The following is a 13,087-nucleotide window of genomic DNA, read 5'->3' on the forward strand; positions in this document are numbered from 1 at the left end:
AAGGAAGGAAGGAAGGAAGGAAGGAAGGAAGGAAGGAAGAAAGGAAGAAAGGAAGAAAGGAAGAAAGGAAGAAAGGAAGAAAGGAAGAAAGGAAGAAAGAAAGAAAGAAAGAAAGAAAGAAAGAAAGAAAGAAAGAAAGAAAGAAAGAAAGAAAGAAAGAAAGAAGCAGGAACAGGCATTTGGCTCAGTAATTCCATTCAACAAACATTTGTCACCATAATGCCTTTCTCCATCCTTTCCACCTAGTTTAATATTATCCACCTCCTTCAAGGCCTAGCTGAAGCCCTATCTCCTCCTTAAAGCCGCTTCAACCTGCAAGTGATTGCTGCCTCTTGTCTGCCTCTCTGTCTATACTTCATTTTATCACTTGGAGAATAGATGTAAGTCCCTCCTCAGAGTTGTACTATTGGAAGTCAATCAATTAAAGATAAAGGCAAGGATTCAACAAAATGAAATACAAAATATTGTTCATTTCCCTTGGCTCCTGAGTTGAACAACTGGGTTGAAAAGGTACTCCTAGAAGAGAAAAGAACAATAAGAGAAAAACCTCCAAATTAGCTCCTTTTGTGACTCAGTTCAAATGCCACATCTTTCAAAAGCTCTTTCCTGATTTTCCCAGTTGTTAGTACTTCCATCAAGTTGCTTTTTATTTATCTAATATATATATATATATATATGTAGAGAGAGAGAGAGAGAGAGAGAGAGAGAGAGAGAGAGAGAGAGACAGACAGACAGACAGACAGACAGACAGACAGACAGACAGACAGATGGACAGATGGACGGACGGACGGACGGACGGACGGACGGACGGACAACATTTACTTATCTCTAGATAAATTTTATCTCTGGCCCACCGCCCAGTAGGATGTAAGCTCTTTGAAGGTAGAGACTATCTCACTTTTGTATTTTTATCTCTAATGTTGTACTTGGCCCATAATAGTATATTTTTAAAAAACCCTTATCTTCTGAAAAAGACTTGTACAAGAATATTCATAGCTGCGCTCTTTGTGGTGGCAAAAAATTGGAAAATGGCGGGGGGGAGTCTGTCGATTGGGGAATGGCTGAAGAAATTATGGTGTTTGATGGTGATAGAATACGATTGTACTGAAAGGAATAATGAACTGGAGGAATTCCATGTGACCTGGAACAACACTCCAGGAAGTGATGCAGAGTGAAGGATCAGAACCAGGAGAACGTTGTACCCAGAGCCTGATGCACTGTGGTACAATCAAATGTACTAGACTTTTCTACCAGCAGCAATGCAATGACCCAGGCAATCCAGAGGAACTTGTGAGAAAGTACGCTATCCACATCCAGAGAAAAAATTGTGAAACCAAAAATGCATTATAAAAATATATGCTTGACCTCATAGCATGATAGGGATCTGATTAGGGTTTTTACGTTAAAAGGTCACTCTAATGCAAATATGAACAACATAGAAATATGTTTTGAACAATGATACATGTATAACCCACTGGAACTGCTTGTTGGCTTTGGGAGGTGGGAGGAGAGAGTGGGGCAGCTGGGTAGCTCAGTGGATTGAGAGTCAAACCCAGAGACAGGAGGTCCTAGGTTCAAATCTGGCCTCAGACACGTCCCAGCTGTGTGACCCTGGGCAAGTCACTTGGCCCCCATTGCCTAGCCCTTACCATTCTTCTGCCTTGGAACCAATACACAGCAGTGATTCCAAGACAGAAGGTAAGGATTTTAAAAAATGAATCATATAAGCATGGAAAATATTCTAAATAAAACTTTAACAATTAAAAAACGAGAAAAAACCCTTACCTTCTGAGTTAGAATTTATATTGAATATTAGTTCCAAGGTAGAGGAGAGGTAAGGGCTAGATAATTGAGGTTAAGTGACTTGCCCAGGGTCACACAGTAGGAAGTTTCTGAGACTAGATTTGAACCCAGAACATCCTATCTCCAGGCCTGACTATCTCCTGAGCTCCTTAGCGACTCCAATAGTAGTGTCTTTAAATATGCTTGTTAACAGATTGATTTCCAGCATACTTACTCATGAAAGACTTACAAGAAGCAAGATAGACATTGACCAGGGATGAGGATTAAATGAAGTAATATCTGTCAGCATGATGTACAGGCCATGTATGGTGAGACAGTTGTGCCTCTGGTGTCATGGCCAGAGCTGCAGGGCAGTTGGAAAAACAGCTGGAGAGCAGCTCCAGGTAAGAAGAGACTCACAAACAAATCGGTTTGGAAGGAAGGGGAAGCAGGAGCTAATCCTGGAACAGCAGCTCAAAGTGGCTGAGGGAAATGACATCAAGACCTAGGAATGTAAAAGGATATGGCAAGGGAGGACTGGCTCAAGCCATCAGCCCCAGCCCAAGATTTTTTATTTCCTCAGTGCTGTCACCAGCAGGGGCTGGGGCTCCAGAGATTCAAATGCCACAGACAGCCCAGGACCTTGAGAGCAGGGCATGATATAAGTGCTTTGTCCCATACCATCAGGCAAACCAAATCCAAAGATAGTGCCTTGTGAAATGACAATACAGACAATGAGAAGAAGCTAGCATTATTCTTGGACAATTTGAGTTTAGAAAAGTCGATTAAGGAGTGCTGTAGATCACGGTTATGATTACTCTTGCTACTGGGTTCCTGAATATTTTTAATTTTTTTCTAAATTAACAAGTATTTATTTTCTTTCCATCCCACCTCCACCCCCACAAGCATGAGGGAAGCTCTCTTAAAATAAATATAGTGATGGCTTTTAAAAAACTATAATCATTTCTTAATTGTCACAAATAGAAAAACAATTATTGACTTTTTAATGGTTGATTGTCTCCTTTTGGCTCTAGACTCCAAGAATGTTGTTCTTTGATGTTCTCTCTGACTAGTTGGCACAGTGGTTAATGCACTGGTTAGAATAAGAAATACCTGAGTTCAAATCCTGCCTCATACACTTACTATATGATTTTCAGCAAGTCACTTAACCTCTATTTGCTTTGGATTCCTCATTTGTAAAATGGGGATAATAGCACATCCTGGGGATAATAATAGTCCCAGAGTGTGGTGATGATCAAATAAGATATTCATAGAGTCCTTTGCAAGCCTCAAAGTGCTATTTAAATGCTTGCCTTAATTATGAAAATACAAATGGTGGTTTTGATTTTGTATGAATGCTCTTACAACAATGACCAATATGGAAGTGTGTTTTGCATGATAATACACGTAGAATTGAGATAAAATTGCTTAACCATCCCCCAGTGGGGAGAGGAAAAGGAGAAAGGGAGACTGGATCTCATAATTTTGGAAAACATATATTGAAAATTGGAGAGTTTAATAGGGAAATAAAGTGGAAAAATAAAATATATTTGAATTAAAAAGAAAATAAAATGATCTGGGGGAAAAAAACAACAACAAATGGTAGTACTAATATGAGTTTGAATGGTAATTATGATATGTATCATGGGAACTTAGAATTAGAAAGGACCAGTCATTGAGTACACGTGTCTATATATAGTGATCCAACCTCCACCAGAAGTCTTCTATTGATGGGGACCACACTACCTTGGAAGCAACCCAATCAGCTTTAGGTCATCTCTAAATGCCTCTGAGTTAATCCAAACTCAAGCCATTTCTACAGCTTCCACCTATGACTTGTAGTTCTGCCCCACATAGCTAAGTGGAATGAGTAGTTCTTTGTTTTTATAATTCAGTGGCCTCTTTTGCACCTGTTTACTCAGGGTTTCATTCATGCTGCTCAGCAGAAGCAATCTTATTGGTTTCATTTTCCTGCTTGTTGTCCTGTGCCATCAGCTCAATTCCGCAGAAGCTGTGGCTGCACATGAATATATTTAAAATCCCAAAGCACAAGTAGTGAGATGAAAGAGACTGGAAGTCAGGAGACCCAGACTCTATCCATCTCCCTTTGTATGAATTGAAGTCAGAGATTATAGTGTCTTAAAGCTAAAGGGATTTTAGAGATATTTGTCCCAAACCACCTTACTTTACATTTCATAGGATCTTAGAATATTATAAATGCTCTCAGATGATAGGATGATAGGATCATAGCTTTAGAACTTGAAGGGACCTTAGAGGTAATTTCATTTTACAGATAAAGAAACTGAGCCCTAAGAGAAGTTAAGTGACCTTCTCAAAGGCATACCAGTAGCAAGCATAGGACTGGGATTCCAATCCATATATTCTGTCTCCAAATAGAGCATTTTTCCTCCTTCATGATCCTTCCTCCCATTTAATTTTTTTTTAATTTAAAATAAATATGTTAGCAGGAAGGAGGGATTGTATCATTTAATTTCAACAGTCTAGGACTAATATTTTGTATTGAGCACTAATATTTAGGGTTACCATCTCACACTGGCCTCTTTCCTTCTTTTTCTTTCTTCCAAAACAACAGGGCTTTGTCTGTCTAATAGAAACCGAGAGATGAGTGGGCAAAGGGAAGTGATGAGAGAGAAGCCAAGGAGGTGATGGATATAGGTTCAAGGATTTAGAGGCATTTCACAACTCCTAAGCACCTGAAACTTGAACTGAGGACTCTTAGAGACAGGCGAGAGATTTCAGGGCAAAATGACAGGAAGATATTTCTCCTTATGAGGGCCTGCTGTTGAGTTCATTCTCTTTGGTCCACAAACTAATTTTGGCAAGAAGTGAGAGATTAATCAGAAGTTTCTGCCAGCAACAAGACACCAAATCAAAAAGTACCAGATGTTAGCAGTTTCAGCGTATACAAAATTTGGAGTTCCTATATTTGCACCCTGAAGACTGAAGACATTAAAGGACATGCATTTGTTAAATGCCTACTATGTGCCACTCTCTATGCCAAAGAAACAATAATAGCTAGCATTTATATAACTCCTACTATGTACCAGACATCATGCTAAGCACTTTGCAAATATTATCTAATTTGTTACTCAAAACAACATTGGGAGGTAGGTGCTAAAGAAACTGAGGAAGACAGAGGCTAAGAAACTTGTATAAGGGGCAGCTAGGTAGTACAGTGGATACAGCACCAGACCTGGGTTCAAATTTGGCCTCAGATACTTCCTACCTCTGTGACAGGCAAGTCACTTAATCCCAATTGTCTATCCCTTACTGCTCTTCTTTCTTAGAATGGATACTAAAGGAAAGGGTGTGTTTTTTGAAGAGACAGAGAAAGAGAAAGAAATAGGAAGAAAGAGAAAGAGGAAGAGAGAGAGAAAGAAAGAGGAAGAGAGAGAGAAAGAAAGAGAGAGAGAGAGAGAGAAAGAGAGAGAGAGAGAGAGAGAGAGAGAGAGAGAGAGAGAGAGAGAGAGAGAGAGAGAGAGAGAGAGACTTGTTCGAGGATCACACAGTAAAACTGAAATCTTCTTAACTCCAGGCCCATTGCTCTATCTACTGTACCGTCTAGCTGCTAGACAAAGATGAAAGTCTTGAAGACTTTTGTAGAAATGTCATACAAGTATTAGCTGAAGGAATAGAGGGCGTTTAGTTTAGAAAAGAGAAGATTTAGGGAAGATATTATAACTACCTTCAAGTATTTAAAGATTGTTTTATGAGAAAATATAGGATCATAGATTTATAGGTAGAAGGGTCCTGAGAGACCATCTCATCTAATTTTTTCATTTTACCCATAAGGAAACTGAGACTCAGAGAGGTTCGATGTCTTGCTCAGGGTCACACAGGTGATGCCTCAGAGAGAGAATTAGCAATTTCTGATACTATCTGGGTATGCCCACCCTGCACAGCTGTTTTCCTCAGTTTCTTCCATTGTAAAATAGGAATAATAATAGTGCTTTCCTCCCATGGTTGGTGTGAGGAGCAAATGAAATAATATTTGTAGAGCACTTAGTACAGCATCTGACACACAGTAGCCACTTAATAAATGTTTATTCCTTGTCCCTCTATATCTTCAGAATCACTGTCCTGTGCTCCTGGGATAATTTCGTTGCTGCCAGCTGGTTAACCTCTACTTGACCAAGATTGAGCCTCCATCTTTATGCTTTCTACCTTTGTGGGCTTGTTTATTTAATTATTTTCTTTTCTATATAACTTATATGTAAGTTATTTAATTATTTTCACTCTTAGTTTTCTTATTTGTAAAATGAGGTCAAACTAGATGGCCTCTATGATCTTTCTCAGCTCTAAAGCTATGACCCTGAATTGTAAGATCACATTCTGGCTGCTGGTATGGCCCATCTACATTGTGGCCTTCTAAGCTCCTTCCCAGGTTTTATTTTGGATGGTGATTGAGTGTGGTATGGTGGTGGGACATTGGATAATGAGGGACTGAAGTAGTAAATGGCACACAAAAAACTTAACTCTAATCCTAGAAGCCGTTTACCAATGAGGTGGATTCTCCCAAAGGACACACATGAAGAAAGGGTAACCCAGCACACTGAGCAACTCCACAGATCATTTCCAATTCAAACTCATGTTCCATTAGGGTTTTAAGCTCAAGTAACTGCCACTCACCCATCGCCTCAAGAATATTTGGAGAAGTTACAAACTAGACTAGGACTGCAGCATGAGGAGACTATCACTCTGAATCATGGTCCCTGGTGTTGTCTGTGGGAACAGAAACCACTGGGTGATCCCGTCAGGAAGATGTCATTTGTCATTCCATTGGCTGAATTATCTTGTAATAAGAAAAAGCCAACACTGTGGCTCTTTAGAACAAAGCAGTGCCACAAGCCGAATTCTCCTGCAAATGAATGCCATGTTTGATAGACCACACTGAAGTAAGGATTCTTAACTAGAAGTCTGTGAACTTGGATATAAATATATTGGTATGCCTAAAGATGACATAGATATAGATCAATATTTGATAGAGATAGAGAAATAGTCATTTCAATATAAATGTTTTCCATTATAATCCAATATATTTTATTTTTTGTATTTAAAAACATTATTCTGGGAGGGTTCTCTAGCTTTATCACACTGCCAAAGGAATCAATCACACACACACACACACACACACACAACCTCTCTAGAATCTTAGCCCTTGAGGCTGCTCTCCAGGGAAATGGATTTTCCCAAAAGACACACATGAAGAAAGGGTACTATACAGTGGAATTATACTATTTATTTACTGTCATGTTTTCTCTATGTTTTCTCTGTTCTATGACAGAGCAAAGAACCTCAAAAGTCAGCTAAAGGTCACTGATTAGAGTGCTTGACTTGGAGTAAATTAAAGTGGAGTATGAATTCAACTTCAGACACTAGGTATGTGGCCCTGGGCAAGTCATGACTCTTCTCCTTGTCTTCCCTTGTCTGCAAAATGAGGATAATAAAGGCACCTTCCTTGAAGGGTTCTTTTGAGAATCACTGACATGGCTTCTGAAAGAATTTTTCAAACCTATATAAATGCTAGCTATTAAGAACTTGGCCTAGGTCTAATCTCAACTTTAACACTAACTAGCTGTGTAACTTTGGACAAATCACTTTCCCTCTCTGAACCTTAATTTCCTCAATTGTTTCACTTCAAGGAGCATTTACTATTGTATATGCCAGACACTGTGCTAGGCACTAGAATAACAAAAACAAAAATGAAGCAGTTCCTTCTTCAAGGAAGTTTATATTCTGGAGGGGAGAGGAGGAAACACCTGCTAAGTGGTATAATGGGTAGACCTGAATTTAAATCCAGCCTCATACACTTACTAGCTGGGTGACCCCAGGTGAGTCACTTAACCTCTGTTTGCTTCAGTTTCCTCATAGATAAAATGGGGATAATAACAGCACCTTCTTCCCAGTGTTGTCATAAGGATCAAATTAAGTGCTTAGTACAGTGCCTGATACATCATAAGTTCTATGTAAATGTTAGCTATTATTAAGTAGAATATATATATATATACATACACAAAGTAAGTCCTAAGTAGTTTAGAGATTAAAAAAAATGAAGAGCTTGAGCTAGATGAAATTCAAGATATTTTCCAATTCTAACAGTCTAATTTGAATTTTAAGATTCTAAGAGTCCTCTTCAGTGACCACTAGGCAGCTCAGTAGATTGAGAGCCATAACTAGAGACAGAAGGTCCTGGGTTCAAATGTGACCTCAAACAGTTCCTAGCTGTGTGACTCTGGGCAAGTCATTTGATCCCCATTGTCTATCCCTTACCACTCTTCTGCCTTGGGACCAACACCCAGTACTGATTCTAAGATATAAGGTAAGAGCTTTTTTTAAATAAAAATAAATATTTTTAAGGATATTCCATTTACATGTCTTTCATCATCAGATACTTGTAGAATCTTTGAGTTAGAAAATCATAGAATTTTGGAGTTGAGAGAGACTGTAGAGGTCAACAGATCGAAACTCCCACTCAAAGCAGGAATCTCCTCTTCAGCATCCCTGACAGGTGGTTCCTCCAGCCTCTGCTCAATGATAAATAATAGCACTCACTTTCAGCAGCTTAGGAAACAGATATGGGTTGCATTCCAGCCTCCCACAAACATTTGTTAGGGAGAGGGTGGTGTTCCAAGAAAAACTCAAGGACCCATCAACTTCTCCCATAATAATAATAATGATGGCACTAATTCAAATGTGTGTTATGGTTATAAAGCACTTTACATACATTATCTCATCTGAAAACATAGGGATCAACTTGGATCCAACCATATTAGCCCTTCCAAGTGTAAAAGGCAGATAGATCTATTCTCTTCCCTCTATATCAGTCTTACCCTGAATTTTGCTATGGAAGGACAAATTAAAATACTCTCATGATAGGAGGAAGGGACTGTCAGAGTAGAGAGCATATTATCCTTGAAGAGTTGAGTTCTATCTCTAAAACATACTAGCTATATGACCACAAGTAAATTGTTTAACTTATGAGGACCCCAAACAACTCTTTTAAGAATATACATGACTGGGGGCAGATGAGTGGCTCAATAGATTGAGAGCCAGACCTAGAGATGAGAGTTCCTAGGTTCAAATCTGGCCTCAGACACTTCTTAGCTGTGAGACCTTGGGCAAGTCACTTAACCCCCATTGCCTAGCCCTTACCACTCTTCTGCCTTATAATCAATACATAGTATTGATTCTAAGATGGAAGGTAAGGATTATTTTTTTTAAAAACCATACATGGCCTATAGATATGCATTGGTAGAAGGAGTTTTCATACTAGAAATCTATCCATACTGAATGGAATTATATATCTGGACCAAAAAAATTACATTATTATTTCTATTATGTCATAAATTCCTTAAGGGCAGAGAGTATAAAGTTGTTTCCTCTTTATAGCTCCATACTTTGTCCAGTGATGACAAACCTTTTAGAGACCAAATGCCTAAATTATACCCTCATGCCAAATGTGAGCTGTCCCCTTACCCCAGATAGAGGATGGAGGAAGCACTCTCATTGGGCTTCTGGGCAAAAGGGGTGAGTGATGTGAAAAATGTCCTCAGGCATGGTGGAAAGGGGGAAGGGAGCAGCCCCCTCTGGCACATGCACCATAGGCTCACCAACACAGACCTAGTCTGACATAATTAATACTTAGCAAATGTTTCTTGAAGAGAATTTAATTGAATCAGTGAATATACTGACTGTATTCTAGTCAGTTGGTCTGACTTGGGGGGCCAATGGAAAATGGGAAGGAAATTTGTTTTGATTTGGAAGAATCTTTTATCACAATCATTCATATAGCTCTATATCCACTCCCAACTCCAAAGAAACAAATATTACACACTTTAAATGAACTTTTTTTTAAACCCTTACCTTCCGTCTTGGAGTCAATACTGTGTATTGGCAGAAGAGTGGTAAGGGCTAGGCAATGGGGGTCAAGTGACTTGCCCAGGGTCACACAGCTGGGAAGTGTCTGAGGTCAGATTTGAACCTAGGACCTCCCATCTCTAGACCTGGCTCTCAATCCACTGAGCTACCCAACTGCTCCTTTTAAATGAACTTTTTGAAAGTCATTGGGTGGTGGGGCATCAATCAGATTTGAATGCTCTGATAATACATGTATGATCCAGATCAAATTGTTTACCATCTCCAAGTTTGGGGAGGAAAGGGAGGGAAGGAGATCATTTAGATATTATAATTTTGGAAAATATATGTTGAAAATTATTACACATAACTGGGAAAATAAAATATCTTTGAATTAAAAAAAGAGAAAGATTGGAATGTTCTCTCTACCTCTGTTGTAAGTCCTCTTGTGTGTTGGGGTCCCTCCAGAGTCCTTTAGTTTACCAAGCTTCACCTTTTTTCTAGTCAATTACTCAACTTCCGGGTAAAAAGAGGGCCCTAGCTTAATGCCACCCTTATCCTAGAGCCTCATATTGTATCCCCATTACATTTGCCAAATGTATCTCCCCTAAAAGGTTTCCTAACTGTACAAAAGTGAGCAAGAATAAATCAGCATTCTTTCTAATCCAAGGTGAATCCTAAATATTCAGCCTGGAATGCCAACTCCTCTTTTAAAAAATGAAATCCAAAATTGAGTAGCTGTAGACTATTCAGAAATAAAGATGTTTGGAGTAGAAGATAATAAGCTCAGTTTGGTACATTTCAATTTAAGGAGGCAATGGAACATCCAAGTGGAGATGCACTGTGGGCAGCTAAAGGCATAGGGCTGGATCTCAGGGGAAAGGTAACAGCAAGTGGTACACATGTGGGAGTCACCTATGTAGAGGTGATAGTTGAAGTACTAGAAGAGAATAATATATTGTCAAAAGAGAGTGAAGGGAGAGAAAAGGTTAGTGAACCTTGGCGATCTCCTACCTTAAGGAATCAGGAAGAAGATTAAGAGACAGAAGAGTAAGAGGAGGAGACAAGTTCAAACAGAGTACAGATAGTTCTTGATTTTGTAAATTCCCATTACGTAGTCAATGTATGGAAAGAAATTCACATTCCAAAAAAACACCTTTGCTAATTTTACCAGAAGTACTGTGCTATGTCTCAGCTACTCTGGCCTCCCTCCTTCTAGCAAAAGAAAAAAAAACTAAAATAAATCCCCCCAAGTGAAAGAAGAAGAATGGAATCAAGGAAGAGCTAGCTTCTACCACCAGATGGGAGCTTAGCTTGAGACCTTGTGTTCCCAGAGAGAAGACCTTTGACCTACTCCCATGTGTCTGGCCTCTGTCAGTCTTCCTGCTTGAGCACCTGGTGAGGGTCTTCTGTCAATGTGTGGGCAGGTCCTCTCCTAGCTGTGATCATGTAAAACCCCTACATTCCCTCCATAACCATCCCCTAACCCATGTGTTCTTCTTCTCAGTTTCATCCAGCCTCCAGCATGACTGGCTGGCCCTAGCCATGTTCTTCCTTGTTCTTTCTCCTACTCTTGATTCTCTGGCCCTAGCCGTCATGTGTCCATGTGCTAGCCTCCCTCCCTCCATGGGCAATTTCTATCTCCCTTCCTCCCTCCCTCCCACAGCCCTAGAGAACTAAATATCAATTTTGTAGAAATCTATAGAACAGTCCACTTAGATGAAGTGAAAACTGTCTATATTGAGAGGTTTGGTTTTTTTTAAGAGGAAGGGAAATAAGAGTGCCATGAAGGAGATGGTGCTCAACAATGTCCAGTACTTCAGAGAGGTCAAGGAGGATGCTTCATGTCTCTCATCCTCAGTTTCTTCATCTCTGAAATAAAGGTATTATTCTAAACTGGTATAAACCATTGCTCCCCTTTTAGCCAGGCTTTCCAGCTATCCTGAGGGTACAGCTCTGCTAGGGCCACAACCCCACAGGGTTTGCTCCAATTCAATAGCAGTATGGCAGGTTGGAAAATTGAGAACTATACCAATTCAGATAATTAAACTTGAACCCTTTAAATACCTGACTTCATCTGCAGTGTAAATTCAATAATGTGTACTATTACTCAGCCTGATCAGCATAATCCCACCCACCCCTATATCCCTTATCCCTGGGATACTCAATTGCTTTGATAAAAAACAAATCCCCTCCTCCTGACCTTCGCTGTTTGTTCTTCATTCTCATTCCCCTCAACCCCATCTTATTCCAATATCTCGCTAAAAATCTGCCCACTCCTTCCATTGTGCCCACTGGAATACTTACTTCATAATGAACAAATTTGATTTTATTGTCAACTACTTCCTTTTCACTTCCTTGATCATCTGACTTTCTCTTAATAACCCTTCCTAAGTACTAATTGTGATTTTGTTCATCACACCTCTGACTCATTGGTCATGGTGATGAAGTCAGATTACTCCCTGTTGCCCACTGCCAACTCTGCCAGATTCTCCCTCTATCCACCATCACTCAGCAACCTTTTCTACTTTGAGGTTCATTCAATCCAAATTTATCACCCAATCTAGACTTTAGTACCTTTTATCTACCAAACCCCAATGGCATTTTCCCTCCTTTCTCATGAGTTCAGTGCCCAGCTCATAGTCTTTTTCTCTCTTCAATTCTTCCATTATAGGTGATTTCAACATACCTAAACTTCAAAACCCCAACTTCTCAGTTCCTTAATTCAATTACTATAACCTACTCTTCCATCCCATCTCAACTATATACAGGGATGATCATATTCTTGATGTTGCCATTATTCTCAAGTTCTCTTTTTCCATATTCAAGAGCTCTGGGTTGTCTTTATCTCACCATATTTTATATTTTCATCTCTGTCTCACTCCTAAATTCACTCTTCAAACTCATTGTGTCCTCCAGTCCCTCCATCTCTCAGAACTATTCCAGGGCAATACACTTGCTCTGGTAATACTCCCTTCCTTTCCTAACCTTGACATCTTATTTTTTTAAGCCTTACCTTCTGTCCTAGAATCGATACTAAATATTGGTTCCAAGGCAAAAGAATAGTAAGGGGTAGACAATTGTTTAGATCACTTGCCTAGGGTCACACAGCTAGGAAGTGTCTGAGTCTGGATTTAAACCCAGGACCTCCTATCTCCAACCTTGGAGCTCTATCTACCTAGCTGCCCTCTAATATTTAGTCTCTTGTTGAATAGCTTAATATTGTCTTCTACCTTTGAATCACTAGATCCCTTGTCCTATTGCCAACCAAGCCTTGCCAAAACCCAGCCTTAGATTATTCCTACCATCTGCTTCCTTTATTATTGGCAAACTGGAGATAATCAAGAAAACATGCTGACTAGATCCACTACAAATTTATGCTAGCTAATTTTCCAGGATTCTTTCCCTCTCTCCTCAATCCTGTCATGAC

This window comes from Monodelphis domestica, chromosome 1, assembly GCF_027887165.1.
Source record: "Monodelphis domestica isolate mMonDom1 chromosome 1, mMonDom1.pri, whole genome shotgun sequence".
Lineage (NCBI taxonomy): Eukaryota > Metazoa > Chordata > Mammalia > Didelphimorphia > Didelphidae > Monodelphis > Monodelphis domestica.